General features: G+C 44.6%; 1 protein-coding gene across 1 annotated transcript in view; it reads left to right on the forward strand.

Annotated features, from left to right (window-relative positions):
• Positions 1-13,229, forward strand: part of RPS15A (ribosomal protein S15a) — a 420,016-nt gene that overhangs the window by 321,752 nt on the left and 85,035 nt on the right. Inside the window, exon 10 of the transcript XR_014306580.1 lies at positions 13,061-13,151. The gene's annotated coding sequence lies outside the window, so the exon portion shown is untranslated. The remainder of the gene's footprint in view (positions 1-13,060; positions 13,152-13,229) is intronic.

The following is a 13,229-nucleotide window of genomic DNA, read 5'->3' on the forward strand; positions in this document are numbered from 1 at the left end:
ACCTTGTTTTCCCCACGTGTGTGTGTGTGTGTGTGTGTGTGCGCTTACCAGCCCAGCAGCTCTCCAAACCCTATCCTTTTGGGTTTTCACAGAGGCTTCCTTACATAGGCATGATTGATTAACTCATTGGCCTTGGTGATTGAACTCCTTTCTAGCCCCTCTTCCTTCCTTGGCATTGGGGATGGGGGAAAGCTGACATTTTAGACCTCTAATCACATGGTGGTTCTACTACCAATCAGCCCCCATCCTTAGGTACCCCAAAAGCCATCTCATTAACTTAACAAAGTACACCTAATTCACTTTTTTTTTTAAAGATTTTATTTATTTATTTGACAGAGAGAGAGGAAACACAAGGAGGGAAAAGCAGTCTCTCCGGTGAGCAAGGAGCCTGATGTGGGGCTCGATATCAGGACCCTGGGATCATGCCCTGAGCTGGAGGCAGATGCTTAACCGACTGAGCCACCCAGGCGCCCCTCTCCTTGATCACTTTAAAAAAAATTTTTTTAATATTTTATTTATTTATTAGAGAGTTAGAGAGAGAGCACAAGTAGGCAAAGCCCCAGAGAGAGAGAGATTAGCAGGCTCTCCACTGAGCAGGGAGCCTGATGTAGGGCTCGATCCCAGGACCCTGGGATCATGACCTGAGCCAAAGGCAGACACTTAACAGACTGAGCCACCCAGGCGCCCCACCTTGATCACTCTTAACACTTTAGAAATTATAAGGGTTTTAGGAACTATATGCCAGAAACGGGGACAAAGACTAAAACATATTTCTTATAACTCACAGTATCATACTCCCTGTATCGTCATCCATTTCAGTTTTCGTAACTTCTTAAAAGTTTCTAATCCTTAACAGTTCACAAGACCTCCAACTGTTTTAGTCCCTCATTCATTCAGTACCGTGTGCCGGTTCCTGGTAAACACGACACAGAATCTCAACTGCCTTAAATCTTAGAGTTGAGTGGGAGAGAGAAACAGACATTAAACTAATAATAACCAAGTAACCATCTCACATTGGATTTGTCACAAGTATTAGAAGAAAGAACCACAGAGAACACTGTGGGATGTAGCTCAGTCTGGTGTTGGCGTCTGGGTGGAGGGTGATGCCATTTTCGGAGATGAGAATCCCAGGAGAATCACGTTTAGGCGTGACTTTCAGGGGATAAATAAGACTAAGACGTGTGGAGCTCCATACCTACCCAGCACGGCTTGTAAACAGGTTATAATCATCTACTTGTGTTACCTGCCTACAGACCCGGTGATGGAGGGACCATCATGATTCCTGTTTTACAGATAGGGGCCTGAGGACAGAGGGTTAAGTGGCTTTCCTTTTTAAATTATTATTATTTTTTAAAAATTTTTAAAAAGATTTTATTTATTTGAGAGAGAGAGCAGGAGCAGGGGGCAGAGGCAGAGGGAGAAGCAGGCTCTCTACTGAGCAGGGAGTCCATCGTGGGACTCGACCCCAGGACCCCGAGATCATGACCTGACCTGAAGACAGATGCTTAACTGACTGAGCCACCCAGGGTCCCCCTTAAGTGGCTTTCCTGAGGACTTTCCCAACTAGTAATTGACAGAGCCAGGATTTCAAACCACGGCTGTCTGGTCCTAGAATCCACACGATGCAGACTTACTCGTGAGACTTTTTTTTTTTTTTTTTGGTCCATTCAGCTGAAGATTCTGGGGAGACATCTTAGTGACAATTTGATAAACGGCTTTCTTATCATTGTTAAAAAAAAAAAATACCCCTGGGGGCGCCTGGGTGGCTCGGTGGGTTAAAGCCTCTGCCTTCAGCTCAGGTCATGATCCCAGGGTCCTGGGTCCTGGGATCAAGCCCCACATCAGGCTCTCTGCTCAGCAGGGAGCCTGGTTCCTTTCCCCTCTCTCTCTCTCTCTGCCTGCCTCTCTGTCTACTTGTGATGTCTATCGAATAAATAAATAAAATATTAAAAAAAAATACCCCCAAATTCAACTGAGTCAATTTGAAGGTCTGGTTGACTTTATTCAACAATTCCTGAATCAGGCAGCATCCCTGTAGCAGATAGAAAGGAGCTTTGAGGAGCTGGGCAAAATGGAAGGCTTTCAGGCTCTTGGGTGGCTCAGTCGTTAGGCATCTGCCCTCAGCTCAGGTCATGATCCCAGGGTCCTGGGATGGAGCCCTGCGTCAGGCTTCCTGTTCAGCTGGGGAGCCTTCTTCTCCCTCTGCCTGCCTCTCCCCCTGCTTGTGCACGCTCTCTCTCTCTGTCAAATAAATAAAAACAAATCTTAAAAGAAGAGAAAAGGGGCGGGGGGTGCCTGGGTGGCTCAGTGGGTTAAGCCTCTGCGTTCGGCTCAGGTCATGATCTCAGGGTCCTGGGATCGAGCCCCACATGGGGCTCTCTGCTCAGCAGGGAGCCTGCTTCCCCCCCCCCTGCCTCTCTGCCTACCTATGATCTACGTGTCAAATAAATAAATAAAATCTTAAAAAAAAAAAAAGAAAGAAAAAAGAGGAAAAATGGAAGGCTTTCATAGGCAAAGGGGGGAAGAGAAAGGAAGTTTCTAGCAAAGAGTGGATTGTTCCAGCAAGGTCACATTCCTTTAGGGGGAAGGCAGGGGTCTATCAGGCAGATTACCTTCCCGGTGCTGACCAGATCATTCCAGTTTGACTGGCCAAAATTTATATTCCTGAAACTACATTTAGGTCACAGTGAAGTCTCGGTCTGCTGCTCTGGGGCTTAGCGCGAGTGACTCCATCCGGGGCCTGCTGATTCTTTCAAAATATCATTTAAAACAGCCTGAGTTGGGATTTCTGTTACTGCTGGCTAAAGGATCCTCACGGATGCAGATGTGATTGGATGTCTGAAATGGTAAGATGCAGGAGAGTGCGCTGGGCTGGCCATTTCTTCTGGGTAATACCTCAATGGTCCACTCCTAGCAGCACATTCTGGGCTTTCCCTTCTGCTCAAGGGTCCTTGAAAATCCTTATAATAGGATTTCCATGGATTATAGCATCTTCTAGGAGACAAAGACACACAAGGGATGATTTTTCTTTTTAAAATGAAATCCAAAGAGAGGGCCTGCCTCCCTGGAGCGTGATACCACCCATTCATGGACTCTGCCTCCCTGTCCCCCACCTGTACACCTGCACATATGCCTTCGGGGCCCTCTGGAGTGTCTCTGTCATATATAAGTGGAGTTGGACACAGTGATGGACGTGAAAACTGGCAAGTCTGAGCAGCCGACAAAGCAAGTGGAACAGAAACAGCTCTCAGCGATGGCTGCAGAGCGCGTGGGCTGCCTGTCTTGGGCATTTCGCGTCCCCCTTGTCTTGTTCCAAATCCTATACTGCTTCCTGGTTTGAGATCGACTCAGACTGATTAAAATCCTTTAAATGGCTCTTGTTGACAAGATTTGCTATAGAACATTTTAATGACTAAACAAAATTATGGTGCAATTTCACTTGATTAAAGACAAAACGAAACCTGTGCTATTTCCAGTATATGTTAAGAAAGCGACTCAAAAATGTCTTGGAAGAATTCAGAGCCTGGATTCTGCTGGAGAGAAGCATGACGGTGGGTGCGGTGTCATTGTTCTTGGACTTCCTTCCCTTGGCCAAGCCCTCCTGCCTGGTTTTTGTCCCCCCCCCCCCCCACTGGCTTGGTCTGCTCTTTTGCAATGATTTAGGTTGCGTGAAGGTGGCCAAGAAAAACCAGATGCCATTTCCAAGTAGTGTTCTCTTTCTAGGCATTCTCTGGACTTCACTCTTGGTCATACTTATTAGACCTGTGTGTCATTTCACTGTTGACATTCCCTCCTTAGCTCCAGTCTGAAGGTCTCCCCTAATATCACCAATGCAACCTGTTGATAAGACAGAGATGAGTGGATTGTTTACAGTGTCCTGTGTGGCTTGCCGTTTGCCTACCACATCTCACTCTGACCTTGCGCTCTGCAGTTCAGTGCCATTGGGCTACTTATAGCTCCTTCCACCTCAGGGCCTTTGCACTTACTGTGTGCTCTGCTTGGAATGCCCTCAATCCTTTGCATTTTTCGTTTAGCCAACTCCTTTTTATAAGGCTTAAATATTGTCTTCTGAGGGAAGTTCTCCTGAGTCTAGTCTAAATTGGGTTCCCCTTTCTAGCTCTTTTGATACTCCTTGTACCTTCTTCAGACCACTTAGAATAGCAATTAGATATTTTGTAACTTGTTATTTTATGCTTGCCTTTGACTTACTTGCTGTGGTATTCTTAGGGCTTACAAGAGTGCTTTTGCAGCCGATGGATACTCAGTACATATTTGTGGAATAAATGATGGTGAGTGTGGACTGTGTCTCCTGATCTTTGGGAAGGGTTTTGGTTCCATGAGGTTAGAGGATGTGCACTGCTGTTGGAGACCTTCTGTGCTATTTCCTTCCACTGTTATGTGATGGCTGGTGAGCACCCCCTCCCGCAATTCATATGTTAAAGTTATAACTTTCCTGTTTCTATCACAAGGCTTGCTTCTCTATATTGTAATTGGCCCCCATCCATCCCTAAGCTTTAGGACAGGTGGAACTCACTCACCTCTTCCTTTCTGGGACCTAACACAATGCCTGGCATTTAGTAGGTGTCCTCTATGTGTTTGCAAAATGAGTGAATGAATGCATTTGGAATAAAACTGGGATACGGAATCTCAGCTGTAGTTAAGTATTGCCTGCCAGGAATCCATTCGTTCAGTTGTTAATTATGGGTTACACACATACTGTGTACCTTGTACACATCGAATGCAGGGCACAAAGTAGATAAAAAAAAAAAAAAAAAGCCTTGTCCTCATGGAGATTATGACATGCCAGAGGTAGACACACAATAAGCAAGATAAATAAGTCAGCGTGTGTAATAGTGCCAGGACTGGGGTTGGGCAAATGAGGCATGCACTTTGCACAATTTAGGGCAGGATGGCAAAAAAACCTCAGTGATCAAGATAAATGGTATTTTAATGCAATATTAAAAAAGTAAAATGAATGCAAAAATATCCATGATGAACAAACTATCCAGATCTTAAGGAAAGACAGTTGTTTATATGACCACTTAGATAAATATTGATGAGAAAATATAAAATTGGGAATAGTGATAGGAAATATGGGGGGGGGGTGTTGAAATGGTAGGTGGAGTGGGCAGAGAAGATTCCTACCAAGAAGGTAATGCTTGGGTGAAGGCAGGGAGGAGCACTCTATGCTCATATCTGGGGAAAAACTTGCTAGGTGGCAGGATCAGCAGGTGCAAAGGCCCTGAGGTGGGAAGACATCTGGATAGGAACTTGTATGGCTGGAGGAGAGTGAGTCAAGAGGAGGAGTTGGTGGGAAGCAGAAATACGGGAGGAGGATGGGTAACAGAGGCTAAGATGTAGAAGGAAGGGGCTAGACCCAGGATTGCTAACTCATTGACCTTTTCATAGAGAGGCAAGAAACGAAGACTTAGAGTGAGTCTCCTTAATTTTAAAAGAGAGTCCACTGATTTGAAAAAAACAGTTAAATGCAGCGCAGGCTAAAACCAGTGGCTCACTACTAGGAGTGATTTTGCTTCCCAGGCCACATTAACAATGTCTGGAGGTATTTGTGGTTGCGCATCTGGGGAGGGGCTCCTCCTGAAAGGTAGCACAGGTGGAGCCTGAGGCCAAAGATGCTGCTAACATTCTGCAAAGTGCAGGGCAGCCCCCGATGACAAAGCATGACCCAGCCCCAAACGTCAGTAATGCCGAGGCTGGGAAATCCTGTGCTGAACAGAACGTGCCCACGGATGGAATCTGTTGACGAGGTCAGCAAATTTCTTAAAGTGAGCAGATGGGCCAAGAAGCCAGGGATGGCGCTCTTCCCTCCGGACCTCGCAAAATGCCGACCCGTTTCCTTTATGCTTCAGCAGAAGCGGTTTTCCGCCCCGTGCCCAGCACGCCTCCTTATTAAGTAATCAGCACCCACAGCCCCTCATTTCCTTGTCTGTGACCACCCCAGGTGTACAAGATGTCCTGTGCACAAGAGGCAGCTGGAGATCAGCCGATTACAAGCCTGTTAGACTAAAGCGCGGGCATCCGCCTTATCTCATCGCCGTGGGCTGCACACTGGAGCTTGGTGGCTTTGTGCCCGTTCGCTCCTTTAGTCCGATGGCTGCCCAGCCTGGGTCTCTCATTCTTGCTGATGAAGCATCCTATTCTAAGCCAGAGTTGTTCCATCAGAATGTCCCAAGCAGTGGCAACATCCACCCTGCCGCACCCCGCACTCATAGCTGATTGTATGACTCCCATCTCAGTAGTCTTTTCTCTATTAAAATGAGGTGAAAGATAAATCATTTTGGATAGACCTTTGTTGTTACGCGGGAGTATGTCTAGAGCAACGGCTTTTGGTTGGAAGAACTAGAACAGAAGTTACAAACCCCCAAATGCCTGCAGAGGCCAGGCAGGTAATTGGAAGGCATAAAGCACACCATTCAAATAGGGAGACTTGGGAACTGGGGGACCCTAGGGGGGCTCACTCGGGCTGGAGGCATCTGTCCTTCATGTCTCCCCAGTGCTGCAAAAATGGCAGTTGGACCCAGCGTGGCAGGACCTTTAGACATTTCGATAGAAATCCGAGATTTTATTATTTTTTTTAAGATTTATGTATTTGAGACAGAAAGAGCGCCCAAACAGGGGGAGTGTCAGGCAGAGGGAGAAGAAGGAGCAGGTTCCCCGCTGAGCAGGGAGCCCAGCTTGGGGCTGGACCCCAGGACTCCAGGATCATGACCTGAGCCTGAGGTTAGATGCTTAACCGACGGAGCCACCCAGGCGCTCTAGAAACCTGAAATTTTAAATACATTTGTTCATGTATTTACGTGTATTTTTTCATGTAGCTACATGTGATTTGTATGTCATCGGAGGACGATCTCTACTTAGATTCTTGGAACCATCTGTTTTCTGCCTATGAGAGTAAATTGGTCCAGAAAGTTAGAAATGGACCAGGTTAAGAAGGGAGGGGTAGTGATTTAAAGACCTGCCCATTTCAGGAGAAACGGATTTCTTGGCTACCCGCAAAGCAAAGCCTCATCTACTTCCTTGGATCATAGTAGCCATTCGCGTGCTAGGTATCCTACTAAGGTAAGGACCTGAGCTCATTTATTTCCCACAGTCCCCTGGGAAATACTGTCTCCGTTTTGCAGATGGGGAACCAGGGTCTCACCATAGTAATGACTCATGATCCCAGGACTAATAATAACTACTCACGATCATGAGACAGGATTTGAGTGTGGGAACGTGCAAGCTTTTACCTGTGCCCTTTATTGGCCTGAGGATGAGTGTTTCTGAGCTCTGGAAAGGACAGTAGGGACAAAGTTGGCCAATTTATCATCTTCCTGAGCAGCTCTTAACCTGTGCCCAAGGGAAGTTGGTATAAATACCACCATTCCCAACCACTGTGTTCCGAGCCATTCCCTCGGGCTCCCCAGCAGGACAGAGCCCCTGTTGCACATAGGAGTATCTTACTTGATGCCCTGAGAATTGACATCTTTCCCTCCCCAATCTCACTACTTTTCCCTCTCACATCAACTAGGCATGTCTGTATCCTTGTCTCAGACCCTAAGTAAGACCCAAGGGAATCTCCGATTCTTTGGTTATTGCCAAGATTGGATTATCTTTGCTTCTGATGAAGCTAGTCAGGTCACCAAGCCTTAACCATCTACATTTATCATATAAAGTCGTATGTTGTCCTAAGGGGCATAACAGAGTTATAACAGAATAGAGCAGCACCAGGCTTAAACTTACGAGGAGAAGAAAGCAAAAATGAGAAAGAGGGACAGATGTGAATCAAAGGGGTTTATTCGGTCACAGAGAAGACACTTGGTTGCTGTGACCCCTGCCACGTTTCCATCGGTTAAGGCACGACTGATTATCTACTAGCACTGCCAGTGATAAGAGGCTCTTTTCTTTCATCTTTCCATTTAATTTCCTAACAACTTGAGAGGAAGAACTCTCTGGCACTGCAAATTACTTTGGATTATAACAAAAAGGATCCAGAACCCTTTTTTCCTATTTCTTTTAATAGTCATTCAGGGACAGAGTGTAATTGAATTAAGACACTTCCAAGAGGTGAATTATAGGATAATAATTCAGACCTTTCCATTTAATAAGAGCTGGCCTGTGGCCTTGGGTCCACTAGATCTGAAGGGGTGAATTACTGCTCCATAACTCACAAGGTCCCATTTAAAGAGACCCTGGTTAAAGGGAATTAACATCAACAACCAAGTCAGCAAAGGCAGTCCGTGTTCTTAGAGTAAGGGATGAGGCGAACACAGAAATGAATTTGGAAACTTGGCTTCTGACTTCAAAGAAGTCAGATATCTGAGAATAATGGCAGACCCTCGAGGAAGAATGAATGGCCTCTCTGCCAAGCAGGGCTCTGGGTGTTTCCCACCGTTGCCCCGACATGCACGTGTGGAAGTCTCACACACTCCATCCTTTCCGATACGGTTAAGTAACTACTGGGGCTTTAACCGTAGCCAGGACATAGGTGAGGTCCCCAGCGGGTTCCTTCTTCCTGGAGGCAGAATGGACAGTGACGTCCCAGGACACCCCAGTGTCATTCTTCTCCTTCGCCTCTGTGACACGCATCTTTTTTCTCACAGATGCCTGAAATTTTACCATTCGCAATTCATTTACTCGGCTTAAACATTACCATCTGATTTTTTTTTTTTTTAAAAGGGAGTCAACATTATATATAAGTAAATGTATGGCACTTAACTCGTAGACCGATACAAGTTTGAATCTAAACTCCACAACTAACAATCTGCGATGTTGGTTACTTCTTTCGGGTTCTAAGTGTCTCATCTGTAGGCTGAGGATTATAATAAGACTCCCTGCTTAGAGCCCTCACGAAGATTAGATAGAAGAATGGGTCGAATACTTAGCCAAGTACCAGACAAGAGTAAGGGTTCAGCAAAGAATGAGTATGATTGTTGAAAAGTATCCTTCAGAGAGAGATGCTTATGCCAACAGTCGCGTCTCTGTGCTCTTCTTTCGAATTCCAGAGTGTGGCTATCGCTCCATGTGAGAAATAAAAGATGATTAATTCAATAGAGTTCGTAGATACCCTTTCCTAATAGGGCACTGATGGTTAGTTTGCTGCCTCTGAGGTAAATCTGACGTTTGGAAATTTCTAGAAACCTAAAGAAAACCACCCCAACTCCAAAGGTTCCCATGCAGTTTAGGAGGTCAGTACCAGCGGATAGGACCTGTCCCTTTTCCATTCCCTCTCAGACCTTTTTCCTGTCATGTGCCAACCTTCTGCTATCTGTCCCAAACTTTTACCCAAAGATAAAAAGAGAAAGCTTATAATTCATTACAGTTCATTAAAATGAAAATAAAAATTTATTTTGCATCAAAATGAAGAAAATACATTTATTATTAGCATATAAATGGTATTTTTTAATGTCACTCTGCCTCAAAATCACTTACATTTTTCAATGATCACAGCACACAAAATTAATTTTTGATAGCCTTTTGTGATTTGGCTGAAAATTCTTATTTCTTTTTGTGCTTTAAACAGCAAACTGTATCCACTGCTATTCATAGCAAATTTTAGATAATGAAGCAATTAAAAATACATGGATTTAAGATCTTATCTCATTTTTCCTTTGGCCTATTTCTGCTTCATTATTCATGAAGGGATATGTTTAATTCAGAGTTAGTAATTGCAGATATATCTAGTATAAATTGTGCCTCATACTCTTTACCCATTTCAATTTATTTTAGCAAATAGACCCCTATTTGAAAAAAGTAGTTGAGAGAGGGGGAGAATATGATAAAAATGCAGAAATCTGTGTGCTTATGTGTGTGTGTGTGTGTGTGTGTGTGTGTACGTGTTGATTGGCAGCGCCAAACAAAATCTCAAAGATGTTAATAATTACCAAAAGATTTGCCAAGGGCCAGGCACCATACTGAATAATTACACCAGCATCTCATTCAGTCCTAAGAGATTTTATATGGGAGTTAAAATTAATACTCTTGTTTCTTGGGTATGGGGACAAGGCTCGGGAAGGTTACAGAACTGGCTGAAAGTCACATGGTTAGAAGTGACAGAGAATTGGGATCAGAACCTGGCTTGTCTGTCTCCAGGGCCCTATATTTCCAACGCCCCCGGTTACACTGTCTCTTATGTCCTGGGGCCACGTGCACCTGAACCTCGAAGCCATTGGTCAAAGGCTTTAGAAATCACCCTACTGCTTTACCTCATAGTATCCCTAGTTCATAAAGTGGCCGGTCCAAGGCTCTTGTCACTTACTTGGTTCCCACGAATCCTAAATACATTTTAGGAATTTATCCTAGGGAAGCAACAGGACCTGTACACACGGTTTCTTGTAACCCAACTTGTCACAGGACACTCTATACCAATAACACAGAGACAGAAGAGAAAGAGGGAAGAGAAGAAAAGGAAAAGACGAAGGAGCCTAGAAAAGTTCTATTACAGGTTCAATAAACTCCGAGGCACTTAGTGTTATACCCCGGAGCCCTTAAAAATAACGATGAGAATCTAATGTCCTGACATGCAGGAACGTTCCTGGTAAGTTGTTCGATGAAAATAGTAGGTGTGTGAGACAGTCTGTGCAGTTTTCCTCTATTTTAATAAACAATAGATGCGTACATGTATATGTGCGTAAAGAGGAGAGTGACAATCTGGAACGGTGCTGTTGGGCTGGAATAGAATATGAGCCACATATGTAATGTATTTATTTATTTTTAAAGATTTTATTTATTTATTTTAGAGAGATGAGCAAGAGGGTGGCGAGACAGGGAGAGAGAACCTCGGGCAGACTCCGTGGTGGGGCTCCATCTCAAGACCGTGAGGTCACCACCTGAACTAAAACCAAGAGTCAGAGATTGAACCGACTATGCCACTCAGGTGCCCCTGCACAATATCATCTGAAATTTTCTAATAGCTGCATGAAAAAGCAAAGTGAGGGGCACCTGGGTGTCTCCATCAGTTAAGTGGCTGACTCCTGGTTTCCATTTGGGTTTTCCTAGAGGTTCAACCTAATTATTATTAATGAGATAATTTTGTTTTTGTTTTTGTTTTTGTTTTGGTAGAAGCCTTTGGATTCTAGCCCAGATCACGAGTTCTCTTCCACTATAATATTGTCCTTGTGGTGCTTTCTCTGTACTGGCAAAATATCACCCTAATTACTTAATTATACTTCGAGGTGATCGTGTTGACATGGCTCCTGGAAAGAACACTTTAATTAAACAGAAAGTGCATTTACGGATTCTTTTACTCCATCAACACACTGCATTGATCCCCCACTGTGTACTCCTGTGTTCTAGATCCTGGGGATGCAGTAGAGAACTCAGTAGGCAAAATCACCACCCTTATGGGACATGAATTCTGGCCACTGAGACAGATTTTTAAAAGTGAGCCAAAAAATATGCAATATGGTAGGTGTCGATGAGAGTTCCAGAGACAGAGGAGGAAAGGAAGATCAAGGTGTGTTTATGAGAAACAATCAGGAAGGTGTCTCTGATACAGTAACATTGTACACAGACATGATGGAAGTGACAGGGAAATCTTGAGGCTATTTGAGGGACAATCATCTGGTAGGTGCAAAGGCCCTGGGGTAGGAGTGAATTCAGCAGGACTGAGGAGCTGTGAGGGGCCACAGTGGCTGGAACAGAGCTTATTCTGTCAGTTCTGGAAGTGGGAGGTAGAAGTCGAGTTAGGGGTCAAGTAGACTTGAGATAGTTATTGGCCAATTCTAAGGTATTGGTACTGCTGTAGTAGGACTCCTCTTGGTCAGCTCAAAGTGTTGACAATGACAGACATATTAAGGAATAGCAGGAAAGGAAGCTGTGGTTCCCTGGGTCCATATAGTGCAGAGAGAAAAGAACAGCCTCGAGTGATAAAATGTGTGTGACAGGGAGAGTAAGGGAGGAGCAGAGACGTATAGGCAGACGTACTCAAGAGGAACATAAACCATGATGATTCCACAAAAATCTTGGGAGGATGTTAGGCTCTTAGGACTTAGGATGGCAGCTTAGACCAAATAACATTTAAAACTCGAAGGAAGTAGTGACTGTAGCTTACGTCTGTCTGGGACAAAGTTATTTAAGACACCAAATATTTGGAGAATCATAGCATTTTGATTTGCTTTATTCTTAGTGGATGTGCCCTGTAGTTTAAACCTGATTTCAAACTGTATTTTTTTTTTTTAATCTGCACTTAATAATAAATAGACTGGTGGGTGAAAAGCAAAAGTTGCCTCGTGAATAGGCTTTTTCAAATAGTGCGTTTCCCTGGCATACGTAAGTGTTATTTGCGATAGAAGAAAGCTTGATTTATGGAAATCCTCCTTATGCCACAAAGATGCAGCATCGGGGGACGTTGGTTCTGCCGCTCCGGCATGCAAATGACCATTTCTAGCAATTCTTTAGAGTGCACGTTTCTTGACTGCAGAGAAGGATGGTGTCCAAAAAAATAGGTAGGACTCAGCGTGCATGCCAATTGTTCCTATTGCCAGAAAGCCAAGCCATCTGGATGTCCTCCTAATCCACTCTCCCCTTCACCCAGAGTAAATCTCTGTCATCGTGCGTCAGTGTCGTAATCTCTGGGTTCCAGTCCTGGCTGGTCACGGACTATCTTGGGAAGGTTACCGTAAATCTCCCGGGTCTCAGTTTCCCCTCCTGGGAAGAGAGAATGATTATTAAAATGAGGATAAAGAGGGGCGCCTGGGTGGCTCAGTGGGCTAAAGCCTCTGCCTTCGGCTCAGGTCATGGTCCCAGGGTCCTGGGATCAAGCCCCTTGTAGTGTCAGGCTCTCTGCTCAGCAGGGGGCCTGCTTCCCTTCCTCTCTTCTCTGCCTGCCTCTCTGCTACTTGTGATCTCTGTCAAATAAATACAAAAATCTTAAAAAAAAAAAAAAATGAAGATAAAGATGGTCAGACTGGGGACCAAAAGGGTAGGAACCCTTAGCAGAAAACTGGCCGATGGCAAACTCTTAATAGGTTAGTAATCCATAAATGAAAGCATCTAGACCAGCAGCAGAGAGCTTACCTGTGTTTTGTTTTACTTCTTTTCCTTTTTTTTTTCCCCCTAGAGAAAAATGACAGGGACTCACTTTCCAAGAAATTACAGTACGTTCAATGACTTCCCATCAAGAGCGCGCACTGTTCCGTGTCCTGCCATTGGTAAGTATCAAATGGGCCCATGTCAGACAAGGCATGGCTTTTAATCTCCCTTTATTCGCCGTGTCACCTGTCAGTGAC

Source organism: Mustela nivalis (genome assembly GCF_964662115.1).
Source record: "Mustela nivalis genome assembly, chromosome: 19".
Lineage (NCBI taxonomy): Eukaryota > Metazoa > Chordata > Mammalia > Carnivora > Mustelidae > Mustela > Mustela nivalis.